This window comes from Elgaria multicarinata, chromosome 4 (assembly GCF_023053635.1).
Source record: "Elgaria multicarinata webbii isolate HBS135686 ecotype San Diego chromosome 4, rElgMul1.1.pri, whole genome shotgun sequence".
Lineage (NCBI taxonomy): Eukaryota > Metazoa > Chordata > Lepidosauria > Squamata > Anguidae > Elgaria > Elgaria multicarinata.
Window position 1 is genome coordinate 73,259,868 of NC_086174.1, and position 21,379 is coordinate 73,281,246.

The following is a 21,379-nucleotide window of genomic DNA, read 5'->3' on the forward strand; positions in this document are numbered from 1 at the left end:
AGGGACAAATAACATTCTGGAGCAAAATTGTTCTCAAGTTTAAAGCAGCTACCTCATTCCCAATTATGCATTTCAAAGCAGATGCAATCAAAATGAATAATCAGGCAATAATGAACCTTTAAAAATGACTAGAGAAAGCACACACACCCCTACATGACTTCACAGCCTTTCATCTTGATTTAGAGTCAGAGAAGGTATCTCTTGAACATGTCTGTAAAGGTGCCAAGATTCTGGATGTTGATGTTAATATATAAGACCTTTTTGATGAGCTCAGCCTAATTCAGAAGCTAAGGCCAGAGGTGAGAAAACTGATTCTGCATCAGAAATCTTATTTCATCTCATCTATTTGTATGTTGCTTTCCAACAAAATTGCTCAACCCCTTTGACATCACAAGACCTGCCCCTGGGTATCAGGTTTGGCTCTGAAAAATCAAGGATGCTGCTGTCCTGGCAACCCTACGAACCACCCTGGGAGCTTTGCTTATTGGGCAGTATAAACTCAACAGACAGACAGACAGATAATTCAAATGAAAAGGGAACACGTGCACATCAGAGAAACTACAAGGAATTTCTTGGGGATACCATGCATAACCAATGTGGGTCATGAGTATCCACATTGGATGGGGAATGGGCAGAGAGGAAGCCTATAATGAAGGAACCCTTCAAGGAGCACAATATATCTACATACATACACTGTATCCACAATTGGGAAAGAGGCCATCCAGTATCAGGTGGATGTTTTGCCCCTATCATGGCAGTTTCCCTAGTTGCAGTTTTAACTTTTTCCTATAAAAATGAATGGCAACCATTAATTTATATGGGAGCAAGACAAATGATATACTCAGATGCACTTTTGGGGTGTCCCCTGACCTGGGGATCCCAGTTTCTTGCAGGGAGCAGTTCTTGCTTGTCCTTCAGTTTTGCATATTGCAGAATATTTCTTTCAGGAAAATAAGAAGCTGTGACCTTGTTTAGATGACACACTAAGCCACGGTGGTTAAGCATTTTGAGCTAAACACTATGACTTAGCATGTTGTGTGAACCATTCCTTACCATGGTGGCTACATAACCACAGTTTAAACATGCTCACTTATCATTTATTGCAAAAGGGTTAGTGGCCTAACCATGGCTTAGAGTGTTGTCTGAGCCTGTTGATCTAGCTCAGACTTGCCTACACTGACTCACAGTAGTTCTACAGGGTTTCTCTCAGGACTCTTTTCCAGACTAACCTGGACAGTTCGGGGGTTGAACTTGGGACCTTTGGCATGTAAAGCATGTGCTCTACCCACATGAGCTACAACCCATCCCTTCATGTACAAGTAGTGCAGAAGAGTACAGTTAAAAATGTGTACAACTATGCAAATATAAATTCACAAGACTCTTCCAAGGATATATATTTGTGTCTAGCCTGCGAGAAAAAAGAAAAAAAGATCAGGGACAGAAAAAAAGAAAATCATCACCAGTTCATGTTTTTAGGATCTATGTGTTAGTCACACCTGTATCTGTGTAACAATGTAGACAGATGCCTCTTTTTTCACCTCCATTGAAAAAGATATATTGAAGATAGTTCCATCAGGGAACAGGAAGCTTAACACAAAACAACAGATGTACAATAATCACAAATGCCCGTTCATTTCCTTTATGTCAGCAAATACAAGCAGTCACTAATTAAGAACCTCTATCTATTGGGTACAAAAGGAAGTGTACACATTTCCCTGATCATTTGACCATAACAATAGAAAAGTCACAGGAAGGGGGCAATCTGCTTCCCTGCAACTAACAAGTCGACATGTCTTAGCAATGTTATCTTTTCTTAGAATGTTTTACACTAATATAAATACATCTTTAGCAATATTTCTAAAACTGTTATTATTATTTATTACATTTCTATACCCCTCCCCACATAGCCAAAGCTCTCTGGATGGTTTACAAAAGATCTATGGAAAACAATTCTAAGCAGTATTTTCAGATTTCCTTGTTCTTTCATTTTTATCCAGCCAAGCTGATTCTTACCCCTTACATCAGGGTTGGGCAACTTGTTTTGGCTTACAGGTCCCATCAGCATAGCCAATGTTGAAGGATGATGGGAGTTGTAGGCCAAAAGATCTGGAAGGTCACAAGTTGCCCACTCCTGCACTACATGATGTTTGATTGGACTGTACGGGTATTTTTTACATGTTTTAAAATCCAGAAATGGTTTGAAGGTAGAAGGATCAGGGACAGCATTAATAAATCTGTACAATGAAAGTTCTTTTGAACAGAATCATATTGCAAGATATTGATAGACTCATAGTTGTACGCTGATTGTGTGTCAGGTTATAATGTTCAGAAAATGCAAGAAGAATTTATTGGATTGGCTAAGGCCACATCCTGTGCACATTTTCTTAGGGTTAAGACACATTGAATTAAATCCAGCATTGAGCGAATGGACCTCTACTCACACACTGCAAATTTGCTCTGGAAGATGCCCCAATCCTTCAGAGCACATTTGGGGGTACATGGAGTAGCTGCAGTGGGGAGGGAAAATCCATCCTGCAAGCAATTTCCATTCAACTAGCAGACAGACACCATTGGATCTAACCCATTATTTTTGCTAGCATTATCAAGTATCGATGGAGATCAGCCTCAGGATCAAGGGTTGGATGTCCCAGACAAAGTGGCCAAATTTGTATGTCACTTTAAGCCATGATGGTTTGTTAAGATGCTCACAGTAGCCTAGTTTGAAAATAAGCTATTGTTATCCTCCCCACCTCTCTGATTGTACAACTAAGCTACTGTGCATAGTTTGTTTTCCCTGCCTACACGCCTCTTCCCTCTACAGTCTTCCCGCTTGGCCGGGATGATATCCCAGCTTCCTTTTGTGTTGGAGTCCAAATCCCAATGGCCCCTGCTATGCTGGTGCATTACATTCATCTCTCCTACTGGCCTGTCTTCCCACCCAACCAGCAGCACAGCGATTCTCAAGGCAGCAGTAGAGGCAGCAGCAGATTTGGCAATGGAAGTGCTGCATAGGGGCAAGCAGCTTCAGTCCAGCAATGGCCTGATGTACACTCTGAGGTGCGTCCATCCCAGAAAAGCAGGAATTGTAGTCTGGTACAGAAACCTGTGCGCTGTGCCTACGAGAGCACAACATTGTTGCCTTTATGGTACCCATGGCTGGCCTTGAGCGGACAGCTATGAAAAGCTACTTATATCTCCACACCTCTGGGGATAGATACAAAGCAGGGGAAGTGGAGGGGGAACGGAATAGAATGGGCAGCTTTTGCAAAAGGGAAGGGTTATGGTGCCTTGGTGACCTCTATTTCTCCATCTCTCTCCTCCTTGAGAGCTTCAGACATGGAGCGCCAATGGCTCATGCTCTTCTCTATCTTTTCCTTTAATCTCCAGAGTTGGAAGTCTGGGTGTGGCCCAGCCAAGGGATCAGCAAGCAAGGTGGCTAGGTACATTATGGGGGGAATATCGGCCTGGGGAGGCATGGGGAGCAACTGCTGCAAGGACCCATAAGGATGCCCCCAACATGTAGGCACTTTGGCCGTGGGGAATATGCATGGCCTCTTGAAAAGCTGCAGTCAGTGAATACAAAACATTGGTTTGATGTTCCAGCGCAGTGCTGCGCTTGTGAAATATGCATTGGTGGGAGGCGTTAAAGAACATATGTGACTCTTCCACAGAAGCCAAATGAGTGATTGGCTGGTGTTTGTGCTGAGCATCTAGAGTACTTCAACTATGATGCAGAACCTGTCATGCTCAATTGGCTGTTTTGCTTTTCTCTTTGAACTACCATGTCAACCTATGCACTGCCAGCCAATCCTGTAGAAGGATGTGTCCTTTTTTAAAAAACAAAATAAAAATCAAACCATGATTTAAGATCTTTCCCCACACAAAGAAGGGTTGTGTGGTAAAACACATGCTTTGCATGCAGAAGATCGCAGGTTTAATCTCCAGGTAGAGCTCAGAAAGATCGTAGCTTCTTCCTAAGCTGTAACGATAGTTTCTTGACTCAAACAAAATGGAAAAATATTCTTAATTGAGTATTATTAAGGCACTGTGAACAGAAGAGCAAAGGACTGTGTGCACCAGCAAGAGGTTTATACAAATATGGCCCATAGTATAGTTTGAAGTTACAATTGCTTCTATCAGAACTTTGGTGTAAAGACCAAACTTAGGAGTCCCAAACCTAAAGGTTTCATTGCCAATGAAGTATTGGCCCAGTTTGCACATGCCCCAGGATTATTATTATTTTTTAAAAAAAAAAATGGCTCTTTTTTTTCTAAGATGATTGTTATCATTACGTGCGAACTGGGCCAATTCTGGGTTATGTTGAATGAGGCAGTGTGCTGGTGCTTGCTGCTTGATAATCCCCGCTGCCAAGGAGGAATAGCTAAACAAATTTCCATCATGGTTTGGTTAGCATTACATGTGAACCAAGAACTTTGGCTTATCTCTCCATTGACAAGCCAGAGCAAAACTCAAAAATAAATCATGGGTTCTTTCTCTGGCTTGTTGTGGGGGAGACAAACCAGAATTTCTGGGTCACACGTAACATTGACCAAAGCAGCTTGCAGCAGGACTGATGATGTAGCTTGTACCAGCATGCTGCTTCGTTCACAAGAATCCAGAAATTTAAAAATGCTGACTTATTATTATGTGAGAACCAGGACCAGATCTACACCAAGCAGGATATGACACTTTGAAAATGGTTTGAAAACTGTATATGGAGTGTGTCCTGGGCCCCAACAGTTTTCACTACTGTTATAAACCGTTTTAAAGCAGTAGTGTAGATCCTGTCCTGGGTCTGTTATTTATCAGAACTTTGCATAGAAATCATAATCTCTGCCTTCATATCTGTTACAAGAGAAATATTATTTTTAACAAACCTCAGTAGACTTATAGTTTGGCATATTTTTAATAGGAATTTGTCTGAGTAATTCTAGGTTATTGGGTAGCTTTGCGCATAATTACAGTTCAAATTAAAGCCATACAAGTATCTGAAGTGACCACAGAACAAAACCTATTTCACTCAAAACCTGCCATTCAACACAATTTTACGTACTTCCAGAGTAAAAATCCAAATGTATAAAAATAAAACTAAGGGGCAATTTAAGATTTGTAAAGAACTCCTTCTCCCAAAGAAAGTGCTATGCAATGAAAAAAAAAGGACTCATAACACTTCCATCTATTTTAGGTACTGTATTTTTTAGTAGAAAACTATTGATTTGCAAGTAGTTTTCAATGATACAGGTTTGCCTGCCATGTACCAAACAGAAAGAAAAAATACTTTATAAAATAGAACAGAAGATGTTATATTTAAAATAAAACTACTTCCAAAATATCTACCTGGTGATCTCTATCATCTTCATGACAGTGTCCAGTCAAAACACCAATCCATAGTTTGGCATTATGTCTGAAACTATGCCACCTTAAAACCAGAAGGGGCCATGGGAGGACTCTTCCATCTACAGAAAGACTGGGATCCACTAGAAGCTGCTGCCCCTAGGAGGGTGACAGAAGGCGAATTCTGGTGATTTCCCCTTCCCCCTACAGCCTCCTGCATCACCTTCCATGATGTTCCGGAGAATCGTCCTTCAACCACTGGAGCATATGTTTGAACAATACAGGGGAAATCGGCAAAAAACACTCTCCCTGCCATTTCTCTGAGCAAAACTCAGTTCATGGGATCTCTGAATCCAACCCACAATGCTTAAGGATAAACAAAAACCTAAGGAAAAAAGCTTCCAAATAAATTTCCAAGAAAACAAGCAGCAAGTGGTGAAAAAGTAGCCAGAGCAAATTCAATATCATTAAGCTTACCAATTCTACACTCTTGTCTGAAATGGCCACCGTGGCTAGAAGGTTTCAGGACTTCCATGAAGTATGTGATTCATTACAATGTTAATAATCCTTCTCATACAATAGACAACAAGGCCTCCCTAATTTTAATCAGGTGCAAGTTATGGGAGTGCTTAACCACTGTGCCACCAAAAATCCAGTAATGAAAATGTATATAACCAAATCTGTAAACATAGTTGAATTCTCACTTTCATTATTAAAACATTATGACATCAGACTGAAATAGATCATGTATCACTAATTGTTTTAGTTATTAAGTTCACATTTTCAAGGCATAACGAGACACAATGGAGTTAGTTCCAAGAAAATAATCTGCAGCAACTGCAAAAGATCAGAGAAAGCTGCATGGCTGGAAACTAGAAAAGAGGAGGTTCATACCTGGATAGTTTCCACTGGAATAGCTGTAAAAGGGCCATATTAAGAACAGATGGATATGATGAAATGAAGGTGCTGCCCTAGGAATGTTGCTATAATCTCAAAAGTGAACTAATGTTCACACATCTACCATCACAGTCACCCACAGGTCTGGTTTGAAAGTTAACACTAAATCATGGTTTAGTAATAATCTCAGCAGATTTTGCAACTAACCAGACTTTCCTATTATGCATAAACTGATCCTGGCTTGTTTAAACAAATCAATGTGTAGTATCTAATGTTAGTCCTATGTAGAGTAGGCCCATTAAAATGCTTGGAACTTAAGTTGGTTTTGACTAACAACTCATTAATTTCAATGGGTCTAGTCTACATATGACTAACTTTAGTTATTATCTGTAGCCTAAACTAACAGTTCAGCCATAGTTCAAAAGAAACAAGAAACTCTGGCAAATTTAAAAAGGAAATGAGAGCTTCAGAGCACATCCTCACAGTCATGTCAGAGGAGGAGACGAGAGAGGAAGTTCACAAGCTTGCTGTCCCTAAGCTTGATGCTGCTTATACTCTTGTCTGAAATGGCCACCCTTTGTGGATTAGGGGCAGGAGTAACCGTACAGAACAATGGGCTTTGAACAATAGAATAACAGGACAGATGAGCAATATGACAAACCAGTTTTTAAAACTGAGTTTTTTGGGAGCAGAGAGGGAGATTTAGGGATTCTAATATCAAAAGTATTCAACAATTGTTATAAAAAATACTTTGATAGCTGTGAACTTGAGAAAAAGCATTTGGAAAATACAACATCAACATATGGCAAATGGCTCCTTACTAGCTGAATAAGATAAACAACTTGGATAAAGGTGCTTTCTGAAGTTGTGGGAAATTGAATTCATGTCTTCTGATATTGTGAAAAAAATTAAACAACTTGCTTCCTATTAAACAGATTATGGAATAGAACCCCAGAAGGCCCAATTCCTGTCCTGTTGAACTATTTTAAGCATATATAGACACTTTCCAATTGTGTATAGTAATTTGTAAATAAAACTACAAACAAACCAGAGTAGCCTGGAAACACTACGCTGTTCAAATGCAATTCTCGTTGATATGCCTAGTGTAACCTTTCCAGTGACCATACCAAGGATGTGGGGTATGTTTATCCGAAAGCATTTGAATGGTTATTTCCTTGCTATGTCTGACCATTTTCTAGGGTTAGTTGTATTCAGACGCAGCACTAAACCATGGTTTAGCATTATAAAAATGAGCCTAACTTTACCCCCAGGCTCACACACTCCCCCCCCCCCCAGTACAGCTACTTCTGTTTTGGATTAACCACAGTTCAGTGTGTTGTCTGAACCCTAAACTGTGGTTAATCTGAACTATTGTTAGTGGAAACAAACCAGCTTCATGGTTTGATGTTTGCTTGTTTCCAGTGAAAATAGTTAACTGGAGTGCAGATTGTCTTGGTTCAGACTACAAAAAATTGAAGTGCAGTTTTCCATATTCCTTCTCATGTCCATGCTGGAGGAGGAGGGTGATTCCAGGGACAAAGCTAGGTTTATTCTCTTAACATGAACACACAGTTAACACTGCATTTGAACTAGCCCAATATCTACAGTAAGCATCAGAAGCTGAGCCAGAGTAGTCCTAGATATACGCCTACCATCACAAATTGTTGTTTTTAAAGGAAAGCAAATTTATAATATACATTTCTGGTTTTAGATGCACATGTATTTTGAACTCCATACACCAAAATAACATCATTTATTTTCAAGGCAGCTGCTTTTTAGAAACAAAACTGTAGTTTTCTTTTCCTCAACCTTCCAAGTCATTATTCAACTTAATACTCTGGATAAGGCAAAAAAATTTTTAGAAGAACACTAAAAAGTGTGTTCATATACTTGAGTGGAAACTGTTTACATCCAGCTGCAACTGATTTCCTATATGGCAAACTGCTGCAGGCATTCTGCTAGATGGGAACATTACAGAGGCCTCCTACACACTACCAGGTTTTCAGACCTCAAAGGTGTTCCCAGTGGTCATTTCTTTGTCAGAATAAACAGAGCTTCTATTGATCTTTCAGTATATTTAGCTCGGTTCTCCAAACCATAAACAGGCACCAACAACAACAAGAACAAAAAATTTAAAAACACACAACCGTGTTAAATATTACCCTCTTTCTGATCAAACAGTAAGTCACTGTTGGATGGCTTTTTGTTCCTCTCACCAGAGAGCTATAAAACACTTAAAAACAACATATTCTTTCATGCTTTCAGAGAAACATCATTGTTGCAGTAAAGGAAAATAAGCCATGGATGAGTTGTCATGAAATATGCTATGAAGGCCTTACAAAGTATTTATACTTCTAACTCCATGCATAGGAGGGAAACTATCATGTCTGATTGTTCATATGGTGCATTGAAAGAGAAAAAGGGTTGAGGATTCTTATTTATTTAGTTAGTTAGTTATTACATTTCTATGCCGCCCAAAGCTCTCTGGACAGTTCACAAAAATTAAAACCACAAAACACAGCATAAAATACAATATAAAATATAAAGACTTAAAACAACGGTGTAAAAGTACATCCAGAATAAAACTTAGGAGCAATAGAGAAACTTAAAATACAGTAGCAGATTTAAAACAACAGAGCTAACAGAATAAGATGACTGGAAAAATAAAAAGGTCTTCACCCAGAAGGAAAGAAAAAGGAAAGGAACCTCTCTTGTGCAAACACTTGAGTCATTGCTGACTCCTAGAGGGACGCCTGCTTTCGCTGACGTTTTCTTGGCAGACTTTGTAGCGGGGTGGTTTGCCATTGCCTTCCCCAGGCACAGTTACCTTTCCCCCAGCTAGCTGGATACTCATTTTACTGACCTCGGAAGGATGGAAGGCTGAGTCGACCTGAGCCGGCTACCTGAGAACCAGCTTCCGCTGGGATCGAACTCAGGCCGTGGGGAGAGTTTCGGCTGCAGTAACTTCCGCTTACCACTCTGCGCCACACAAGGCCACACCCAGAAAGAGCACAATATAGGCAAGCCTCTCTAGGAAGATCCATGCATTTGAAGTTGAGAAATCTCTGGTAACTTTTCTCCAACAATACAAGACAGCATAAGAAGAGCCTTCAGGACCAGACTGATGATTCATCTAGCACAGGATCCTGTTTCCAATGGTGGCCATCTAAATTAGGTTGGCCATATGGAAAGGAGGACAGGGTTTCTGTATCTTTTCACAATTGTATTGAAAAGGGAATTTCAGCAGGTGTCATTTGTATGCATGTAGCACCTGGTGAAATTCCCTCTTCATCGCAACAATTAAAGCTGCAGGAGCTATACTAGAGTGACCAGATTTAAAAGAGGGCAGGGCACCTGCAGCTTTAACTGTTGTGATGAAGAGGGAATTTCACCAGGTTCCCCATATATACAAATGACACCTGCTGAAATTCCCTTTTCTATGTAATTGTTAAAGATACAGGAGCCCTGTCTTCCTTTTAATATGGTCACCCTATCTAAATACCTCTTGGAAGCACACAAGTAGGGCACGAAGGCAGCAGCACTCCCTCCTTTCTTGTAATAACGAAGTAAGCTTTCGGTCTATTTGCCTATCCTCTACTCTAAGCTCCCTCTTTCTCTACCTTGCCTTCAAGCTGCACATAATGAAAGTAAAAGATAGATAACAGCACCAGTTTTATTCAAGTACTACTCTTGAATGGAGCAGACCATCTGAGCCTCAGCTTTTCTACATGAGCTGTACTCCTCCTGAAAGTGTAGCATAGTCAGTAATTCCACATGGCAGCTACATCCAATTTCTGTTTATTTACATCAGGGTTGGGAAAGCGTGGCCCTCGAGATGTTGCTGGACTGCAATCATCCCTGGCTGTTGGCAATGCTGACGAGTTAAAGGACTCTATCATCAGTAGGGCTTTACACTTTCTTCTTTCCACAACCTCAGATCCTAATCTTTCCCCCTATGACCTCTGGTACTTCAACAGATATTATTCAACACCCAGATTCTTTAGTTCCTATACATTTCTACAAATCTCACTCTTCTCCAGTTTCCATCTCACCCTTTACTCCCACCAGTAAGGTTTTTACTTTCCACAGCATTTGCCCAGAGCCCCCATTTTACCATTTCAAACACTCGCCGGTTCTTCCCGATCTCAAGCGAGTCTACAAGAAGAGGTTCTCTCCGGTCTCATCATAATGCCTCCTCTATGCTTCTTATAATCTCCCACATCCTTTTGGTCTCATTCCCTCCACTTCTTCTTAAGATCTTTCTAGTGTTCACACAACTCAACATTCATTTCATCTGTTGTTGAGCATTTTTTTTTACTCCCACCCACATAACTGGTCACATGTCCCCATGCATGCCTACTCACTCTGCTCTCTTCTTCCAGTAAAAATATCTCTCACACTGGCAGGGAATGTCTGACACTGGAACAAAGGTATGTCAGTTTGACAATATGCATAATTCATTCAGAAAACACAGTGTGTGATGTAATTTGATGCCCGATACTCAAGAGGCCTTAATATAAAACTTTTGAGTGATTGCAGAAAAAATATTCTATGTGATTTTGTAGAGAACGCCAAGGCAACATGTCCAACAAGATTGTCAGTATTTAATTTGTATTATCAGTTTAGAAGTTACAGCTATATATATATATTTTACGAAGAGCATTAATTGTTCTGGAAGTGCAGTAATTGGCAGCACATATTATCTGAGATCTGAAGACCAATACTAATATTTAAAATGCAACAAACAAACAAACACAATAGCATCTAGGGTTTTTGTTTTGTTTTTAAACCTAAAAGGAAACCAAATTTAGACACAGAGTTAGATCTGTTTAAATATAAGCTAGCAAAAGTTTGGCTGGTAACATCCAAGAAATAAGTGAAAAACATTTTAGCAACTTAGGACCTCACTTGTCAAAGAGCCAAAGACCTGAGAAGTATATCTACTGTCAAACATGTGGAAACTGAATTTCTCTCTTGATTGCTGGCAGTCAAATTGCTTCCTATAATAGAGAGAATTATGCTGTATAGAAAAGCCTCAAAAGGCCACATCTCGAGCTGGTCCACACTTACTAGCCCCATTGAAGAAACAGGGTTTAAGTTAGTGGGATGGGGCCACGGTACAAGACCATTGCTGGCACCATGTTTGAGTTGAAATACAAGACTGAAATGCAAGACATCAGCAGTCAAAGGTATGTGTTGTTGTGCTCAGCCTACTATGGCGAAGGGAACAAGAACCATGGATGTCAGAAGGGTTGTACTTTAAAAATAATTAAACAAAACTTTATCAGAAGTCATTTGAAACCAGGTTTTCAGATTCCTTTACTTCTTACCCAAGCCAAGACCTCCCAAAACCTATATCACTTTTTCTGAATCATAGCCATTTCACAATAACTCCCTGAACTCCATACCACTCCCAACAGATGTAATGTCAATATATCAAATTGACGTATTAGTTCACATTCCTATTTAGTTTCTGGCTATAGAGTATCAACATAAAACTGTTCCAACATTTGGTTTCTATTGGAAATTGGAAGAAAGGCCTGTTGTGCACTCTGAAGTACAACTTTGTCTCCTCGCTTACCAAAATAATGTGCATTCATTTATGTTTTTGTTGTGAATTATAGTTAGAAAAAGGCCATAACCTAAAGATTTAAAACTGTAGTCATTCACTGCACTGTTAATATAACAGCTATCAAGAACTTGCTTTGCACCAAACCAGGAAAGCGTGGCTCGTGGCATTATGCATGTTGCTTTTGCTTAGAATGGGGCCCTAGAGCTGTGAGATCAAATCTCTTGATTTGCTGCCCTGATGAAAATATAGGCTCCCTGCTTCTGTTTAAAAGGCCTAGAGCTCCACATTAGAGAACAGGCTTTGTATGCCCAGTTCCCAGGTTCATTCTCAGATAGCAGGGCTTGGAAAGACTGCTCTCTGCCTGAAATGTTGACTAGCGGCTGCCTGCAAACATAGGCTCAGTATACATCTGCTTCATATGTAACATGTCCCTGTAAATAATTCCAGTGCGCATTGCTATTTTTGCTAGGCATACAGGAAACTTCCACAAGGCCCAGTAAGGCTTGGGGTACTGCACACCATGTATTTTCAGCTTTATTTAGAACTTTCAAGTCGGGGAGTCTGATTGAAAAAAAAAAGAAGATTCTTCCATGCTAAGCAAAGAAAATAGTATAGCTAACTCTTCCTCCAGCAGTGCCTGGCTGAGATTCTCCAGGAGCATCATTAAAATAAATAGAATCATGTGCACAGCCATGTATTAAATTACTTTCTGTAAGCCTCATGGACTTCAAAGCTGTATGTACAATGAAAAAGATATGAGTGTAAAAATGCTAGCAATATTGATACATAGAGGCTATCCTTTTCAGAATCTCTACATTTTAAATTTGTCTTCAAAATTTGTCTTATCAGAATTATACACAAATTTGTAGTGTATCACTTCTCCAAAATATAGGTGTGAAGCTTTGTAAGGATCCCTTTCAATCGGGGTTCTGGCCCAGTTTTGGCACTGTGACTGCCTTGGTTGTCCTATATGGGAGACACAGGGTTGACACAGGGTCCCTATTGATACTCTTTGAACTCTCAGTGGCTTTCAATGCTATCAATCATGGTATCCTTCTGGAATGGCTGAAGTGAGCATTGAGAACTGACCGCAGTGGTTTCGCTCCTACTTGGAAGGGCAGATTCCAGAGGCTGAAACTTAGGGATAGTATTTGGTCCCATGAATCCTCCATTATGGGATTCCACCTGGCTCGATCTTGTCCCCCATGCTATTTATCATCTACATAAAACTGCTGAGTAGGGCCATCCAGAGTTTTGGAGTGGCTTGTCATCAATATGCAGTTATATTTCTCCATGTGTGATTGTGGATGTACTGAGCCAGAGTCTGCTCACGGTAATGGAATCTCATTCCAGAAAACACAGAGACACTTAGAGATGTGAAGACCTGGGAAAAACCCAGAAAAAATCAGGGGGAAACTGTTTTCCCCTGTTTTTTTCCGAAGCCTTTTTTGGTTTTTTTCTGAAAAATTGAAAAAAATGAAGAAAAATGGATTATGGGATGTTTTATTTTAGTATGATGAATAAAATGTTCAAGACAAGATGTTCAGATATTTATTTCTCCAAATGATTTCTAAAACCTATGTACAGTAGTAGATTATTACAATTTCTGTGCACTGAGGACAAGCAAGTCCTAGGTTGCAAATTAGACTACAACTCTCAAATGCAAGAGGAAGATGCATTTCTGCCTCTAGGCGGCACTGCCACTGAAGCAGAAACTGAAACTGATCGTGATAGCTATAGATCAGAAAATAAGTCTGATTAAATTTCATGCATATTCATTGAATCTTGGTGTATACCCTTTTTCTCAGTTCTTTTTATGGGAATGGGTGCTTTATGTCCGCTTGACACTGTGGAGGACTAGCAGAGACATAAATAATTTTCTTCGTAACTAATGTTGGTTTCCTCTGTTGTTGTTTAAATTATTTTTTGCCTGCTCCTCATAAACTGGCAAAACCAAAGAGGTTCCTTCATAAAGTGGCAAAATCTAAGAGGTTCCTTACAGTTCAGGTGTTCCTAACAGTTCAGGAGCTTGTAGCTCCATTTGTTACCAAAAAGGTAAAAAAAAAAAAAAAGTAAATTCATTTTGTAATAATTGTTTGTATATAGTGTACTTTTAATATACTAAATGTAATAATTTTATGCCAGACCAACTTGGACATAATTACATTTTACGTTCTTAAAGTAACAAAGTGACTTTCAATCTGTAAAAAGTGCTAATATTGCATTATTTCAATTTCCCCCAAAAAATTCCTTTTCCCCCCGAAAAAACCTGGGGAGAAAACGTTTTTTTTTCCATGGCTTCAAAATTTCTGGAAATTTTACATCTCTAGAGATAATGTTAAAAGATGGGTCTTCAGTCCAGATGGGTGAGATGCAACCAATTCTAGATGCAGGTAATACTCCCCCTGAATGCACAGCTTGTGGGCGCTCTTGGATTCATCATTATTAGTGACTTTTACCAGGTCAGCGAGTGGACCAGCTATGCCTCATCTGGATGGGAATAGCTTAATTTTAGTAATCTACATTTTGGTAATTAGGTTAGATTACTGCAAGACTGCCTGGACCCAGAGATGGACATTCTAGGCACTACTCTTCATCCCCCTCTGAGAGATGTTCAGAAGACTGCAATGAGATCACAGAACTTTTCTGTGGTAGCCCCCTGATACTGCAATGTTCTCTCCAGGGAAGCTTGCCTGCTGCCAATTTTAACATCTTTTGGATGTCAAGTAAATATGTTTCACTTTGTCCAGGCATTTGCCCAGTGGCTTTAGTGGCTATTTTTGTTTTTCACTTCTGTGCTGGGGTTCTGGGTTGTCCTTTAGGTGATCTTTCCGATAGGATACTTCAGTAAATGTGTATGGTATACTGTATTTGTTTTGCTTTTTATTTTTTTGTAAATTGCTTCAGGATTCCTTTGGTTGTATGCAGTGATACATAAATGTAAAAAACTGACAATGTCATTAAGGGATTTCACAGTATTTCTTGGGAGTTAAAGTTTATCCCCCTTCAAGAAATCAAACACCTAGAGCTTATCTAAACATTTGGGGGGGCAGGGGAAATCATGGCACAGCCTTCCAAAGACTATTCCACCGCAAAATATTAACTATGGGATCACATGTGCCGGATTGCTCATTCATGTAAGTAACTTGCTTTACTTTGGCCCAGTTTGCATGTAATGGCAATTCGTAGGTTATTTAACCCACAAATTGTCAGGGGTGAGTGGAAGCGTGATGTCTGAACCCAGAAACTATGGGTTGTTTAGGGGATAAATTGTAGGTTAATTCTTGTTTTTCTAACCCCTTAACAACCATTCAGACACCACTTGTAAGACTTCCATTTGGTTTACAGTACATTTTTGTGTAAATCCTGATTGGACATGGACATTGAAGTAGTCCTACAGCCCTACTACTAAATCAGCAATTGTGCTTGTGGAAAAAGACCATGACAGCTGCTTCACTGCCTCCATTTTTCATATCTCAGCTGGCAAAGAGAGAGTGACCAAGGACTGAAAATAAATCTAGACTGTGGTTGTATGAATTGGCTCCTAAAATTATAGCAAAGATTAAATTTCCATGTTCATTTCCAGCTTTAAAAATGTTAAAATGTGTTAGACATCAATAAGAACAAAATATTTATGTTATGAAAAGATGTTGATATAATATTTGCCTACAATTCACCCCACCTGATATCATCTATAGTTCTATAAAAAAATATTCAAGTAGTTAGTTACCATTAGCTAAATGCATGGTTTTATAGGAATATTGGATGTACTACTGGATGTCAGATAATTTTAAAAAGTAAATCACAAACTTTAAAGGCAACCATATACTCCTCCTTTCCAACCACAATTAATTGCATATCCCATAGCTGCTATTTCCAGATTTAACTTTACTACAAGCAAACAGGATTCCATTATAAATTTAGCTAGAGGCCAGGACCACAAGCAGTTGTGGAAATTTGAACCACACGTCTTAATCAGTAAAGGCTGTTCACTGAAAAAAAGGAAGGAAGGAAGACATAAAACAAAGACACCATAGAATCCTTCTGGTATTTTATTGTAATATTTATAACTATAAATTTATATTTTTATGGCAATAAACTGTGAACAAGCAGCATTGGAAGAAAGAGTTAAGTAGGACATCAAGGCCTTGCTGAGACTCTTATCCTTGCTGAAAGATAGTGAGTTGGATCTTAATTTCCCTTCCATTAACAGAATGGAGTTCGCATTCAAGGAATGGGGCTTTCTCGCCTCCCTTTCCCTCTCTAGCACCCAAGACATGGTGGGGGACTACAGATAGAGAGGAATTTGCAGAAGGTGCCCTCTCTTGCATGGACAGGAAAGCAATGGCCCAAACCTACGCAAGTCTACTCAGAAGTAAGTCCCATTGATTTAAATAAGGCTTACTCTGAAGTAAGTGTATACAGAACTGCAGAGTTAGAATCCAGGCCTGTGCATGTGTGTAGAAAGGAGAAAATGGGGAACCTCTAGCCCGCAGGCCTGATTGGGCCTGCAGAGATTCCCCATTTACCCCACAGAGGCTTAGGGGCCCTCCACAGGCCCCATCGCCTCCTCTCCCCAAGTTGTGCCCCCTGGCCCAGAGGCTCCCAGGAGCTCAGGGAGGAGACAGGAACAGGAATCCCCTTGTAATCTCAGATCAGATTCCCCTTTACTCAACGTGCCACATTCTCCCCAATAAGAGATGGTGCAGGGTGTGTGAAGCCAATTTCCAGGGACAGTGTCATCCACAATGCAGGAAGAGCGAAGCCAGCAGCACACTCAGACAGAGCTGAGACCCTAGAACAGCCAACAGAGTCATCGTTCAACTGAACAAATTTTTCTTAACACAAGGCATCATCACAACCGCCATCTAAATGCTCCAATTCCCGATTTACAGAACTATAGTTCACTGTGACATCCAAATTGGGTAAACTATGGTTACTGCAAACTATAGTGCAAGGGTGCAGAACCTCTAGCCCCAATATGGCCTTCTGGGGTCCCTCAGACAACAATGCTCCCTTCCCTCTGGCCCTGCTTCCTTTCCCTGACCACTGAACATTTGGCAGCTTCCTCACTTTTGTACTGTTTCTACCCCATTCTAAAAAAAAGTGCCTCTCTTAAGGCTTTCTTAGGGCAGTAAGAGCTTTAACCTAGAATATGTTGGTATTTTGGCACCGTCCACTTTGACTTTGGCCCCACCCACCACTGGAAACCAGCTGCCAAGAGCTTCTCTGGAACGGAATCCAGCCCTTGTGCTGAAAGAGGTTTAATAGTGGGACTCCAAATCACAATTGGAATACCAATTCAAACTGTGGTTAACCCCTATATCTAGTTTAAAGTTCCACTTTGGGTCTTGGTAATCATACAGCTTCAGACAATTCCCAACACCAACACACAGATTGAAAGCATGTGAAGGGTTTGGGCCAGCTTGCACCCCCCCTCCCATTGTGCGCTGGCTGGCTGGGTGCCTGCTAGCTGCACGTTGACATTGGTATGAAGGAGCCATATGCAAGTACTGATTTATGCACATGGGTTCCAGGATTCCCAGGCATCAGATGTCATGGCCGTGTACACACTGGCAGCAGGACTAGTCAGCATGACCCTCTCGCACATGCTTTCAATGTGTGAGGGGGTTCATCTGAATCCCTGAGAATTTCCCCTATTTTAATCTTACAGCAAACAATAGTTAGCATTAAGGAGGACGTGATGGAGGGAATCAGAATGTGTGTGGTTGGGGGGAAGGAAGAAGTCTTTTCACAGTGGCCAACCCACTTGGCCTGGGCTGTTCTCACAATAATCTCTGCAAAGATAGGTCAGTTTGGTGTAGTGGTTAGAGTATTGGACTGGGAGTCGGGAGATCCGGGTTCTAGTCCACACTTGGCCATGGAAGCCCATTGGGTGACTTTGGGCCAGTCACAGACTCTCAGCCCAACCCATCACAGAGTTGTTGTGAGGATAAAATGGAGAGGAGGAGGATTACGTATGCCGCCTTGGGTTCCTTGGAGGAAGACAGGAGGGATATAAATGCAAAAATAAATGAATAAATAAATAAAGTAATTATCCTCATGTTACAGATGACGCTGAAGATAAAAGAAATAGCAACTTGCCTATGGGTCCCCCAGTAAGTTCATAAAAGAGGTATCATTTGACCCTTGCACCAACCACTTCTCAGCTCGCTTGCTCAAACACTATGGGGTCCTCACTTAGCACAGTAAAACATCATCCCCTAGTGAGATGTAGTGCCTGTGTCCACTACAGTGAGGGGCACGCACATCTTCTGCCATAACCATCCAGCATGCTCCAGAACAACGTCTTGAACCACCCACAGCTCTGAGAATAGGAAGCTGCCTTAAACTGAGTCACACCATTGGTCCATCTATAATCCAGTGTTGTCAACACTGACTGGCAGTGGCTCTCCAGTGTTTCAGGCAGGAGTTTTTCCCAGCCCTACCTAGAGATGCCAGGGATCGAACTAGGGACCTTCTGTTTGCAAAGCAGATGCTCTACCACTGAGCTACAGCCCCTCTGCATGTGCCAGAAGTAAAAAGACTGTATGTATCTCCAGATTTCTGTAAGAATGAAATGGCTTGTAAGCCATTCTGCACACTAGGAAGCACTATATAAAATTATCTGTATTGTCTTTAATATGAGTGGTGGTCAAGCAATCCAAGCCATTTACTTCCTGCAACTTAATGATCAAGGCCAGAAAGAGCATCCCTTCTGAAAACTACTTCTCTTAAACCACACTGTGGCAATAATGCTTTTTTTTTTACTCCAGTATAATACCAAGGATCTTTGCCATTCTGGTATTACTTCCTACAGCAGTCAATTTCATTTAAAAACCACAAATGATTGCTAGAATGCATCTCTTCAAAAATCTAGGGTTGCCATCCCCTCTCCTAGCTTTTAAAAGCAGCTCGACAGCTAGAAATACAACCTATCCTGTTCTTCCCATCTCTGAAGCTCCATAACATGAAAAGCTGCTTGATTTCTCATTTTCATGCATCTGCTAAAAGCACAAGAGCAACATCTCTCATTAAAAAAGGTGGCAACCTGGGTAAAAACATGAACAAGCACAAATTAGACAGAGTGCATCAGTTGTGAAGGTGGAAGCTAAATGAGCAGGTGACTTATATATTGCCTTTCATTAACTTCCAATGTTTTTTGAGCAGAGCATCAGAACCTGGGTGTAGTTTTAGAGCAACAATTTATAAGAACAATCTGGCTAGGTCATTACACTTTATGGAACCAAACATGTTATGGATTCACAAAACATTACTGACTAGGATCCCAAACTGCTTTACAATGCAATCCTATACAAGTTTAGGGAGAGAATGAAGTCCTACAACTTCTGGCGTTCCCCAGCCAGCATAAGATAGAGTCCTTAGTTATCAAAAGAAGTTGGGGAAGAGCTGTTCCCAACGAGTAAGCCATAACTCTCACCTCTCATTAAGTTATACTTTTACTTATTCACATGATTGTGGCACAGTTATCTAAACTTTGTTTAGAACGCAGATCACATAAAAGCTGTTTTTTTAAAACTCATCTCGCAAAAGATACACGAGGAAGAAAGTAGGTTATGCAGTCTAGACAAATTAATGGTTCATTAGAAGCTAAAATAACCAACTGAGTGGAGTTTATTCAAACAATCTTTTAAGAGTCTCCCAGCTAGAAGCTTTTCAGAACCGAAATCAGAGAAGTTGAATAAATACCATCTGGAATAGTAGTTACTTTCAAGAAGAGGGCTAGTATTGTTTAAATAGCAGCAGGTCTCCCTCTTCAGATATCAGAAATCTTTTAAAGTTGCACACCACCAGGCATTTACTTCCCATGCCATTTGCATGTAACACCATATAATAAAGGGGCTCATTCTAATAAGAGCCCGAGAAAGAATAACCATGAAAAATAAATTATTTGCCTGTTTTAGAGACATAGGACTGGATCCGGACTTAAGCCATTTTGAGTAGCCCTGCTGGAATCAGTGGAACAAGTAAGTAATATCAAGCTTAAGTCAGGATCCAACCCACTGCTTTACCAAAACCCTGTACTCTGCCTATTAAAGCTACTTCATTTACAACTTTCAACTTACACATGTGTGGGGATAAAATGTGCCCACTCATGTAAGCAGTCTTGTGTCAGGAATGCCCACCTGTCTATGTAGCAATGCATGTTCACTTCAGCCACCCGCTGCCAACTGTAGTTTCATATACAGACATAAACACAACCTAACCTTCACACATGACTGTGTACACAAGCCACCGCAAGAGCCACAGAGGCGCGGTTCAAATAAATGTAAATAAACTATATTTTATCCCTACACCTTGCAAGGAGGAGCTCTGGGATCCTTTTAAACGCGCGCGCACAAAGCACCGCAAAAGGAACTCCTCTGCCGCACAGAGCCGGCTGCCAAGTCTCTTCAGGTAACAAAAGATAAGGATCCCGTGGGCACTTTCGGAACCCAGCTAGCTTTTGGTTTCTACCTGCAGTGCTTTTTTTCCCCTGGGCGTGTGCAGCTTTACTTTGACTGTTCGGCCCTTTAGTGGCTGTATTGTTTCCAAGCTGATATAAGCCACAGAGCTCAAGGGAACCTAAACGAACGAGGTGGCGTAAAAGTAAGAGCAAACAGAGGCACCCACAGTACGAAGGAGTCCAGGGGGGGGGGAGTGCACCCAGAAACATTCAGGAGTGTAGAAAGAAGTCCACAGTCAACCCTCCCCCCAATATTTCTGCCGGTTCTCTTGAATAAGCCCCCGGTACCGCATCGCCAGTTCTTAGTTCAGCTTCTCAAATCAATGTTCAGCCCTCTTCCCCCACGGAGCGCTCGCTCGCTCGCTCGCTCGCTCGCTCGCTCCCCCTCCTCCCTATTCAAAGCAGTTACATGAACAATAAATCGTATGCCCGGCTCGGGAAACAATGGGGTAAAAACCTCGTCGCAAACTGCTCAGGACCCTCCCCAGAAAGTATCAAAAAGACACACAAAAGGCGGTGGAGATGAGAGAGTGTCAGGTGGAGCCGGAACATCCGAGTCCTCTCTCTCTCTCTCTCGAGTCGAGGGACAGCCCAATAACTAGCGTGCATTAAAACGCTCGTCGGATGAAGAGAACCGGTTCAGGGCCAGAGAAAGGCGCTCCGAAAGCAGGAGCGCGCCAGCCTCTCGCCCAGTCCTTGGGGACGGGTCACACACACACACATACACACAAAGCGGCCGCTCTTACTGGCGGAGTCGGGCGGCAGCTCCGAGCCGCCGTGAAAGTCCCCTGCGGTGATTCCGAGTGAGGCTGCTTTTGCGGTTAAATCCAGGAGCGTCGCTGCGCAGGCGGCAAAGGGCTCTCGCTCCTTAATTCATTCTGAGGCGCGGCGGCGAGCAGCGCGAAGTGGCTCCTTCCCCCCGCGGCGCGACTCTTTGGGAAGCGCAGTCGGAGGTGGGCGGCGGAGCACCCGCCGCCGCCTCTTCTCCCAATTCCCTCCTCCCTTTCTTGTGCGCGGAGAGAGCTTGGCGGAGTTGCTGGCGCGGCTGCTTGGAAAACTCCCCTTTCAGTCGGTCTCCAGCGGCAATCCGGCTTTCGCCTTGGTTGGCT

At 41.4% G+C, this 21,379-nt stretch overlaps 1 protein-coding gene across 1 annotated transcript in view; it reads right to left on the bottom strand.

Annotated features, from left to right (window-relative positions):
- PLEKHG1 (pleckstrin homology and RhoGEF domain containing G1) overlaps nt 1–21,061 on the bottom strand; it is a 138,634-nt gene extending 117,573 nt beyond the window's left edge. The window contains exon 1 of the mRNA XM_063124550.1: nt 21,017–21,061. The gene's annotated coding sequence lies outside the window, so the exon portion shown is untranslated. The remainder of the gene's footprint in view (nt 1–21,016) is intronic.
- Between the last annotated feature and the right edge of the window lie 318 nt (nt 21,062–21,379).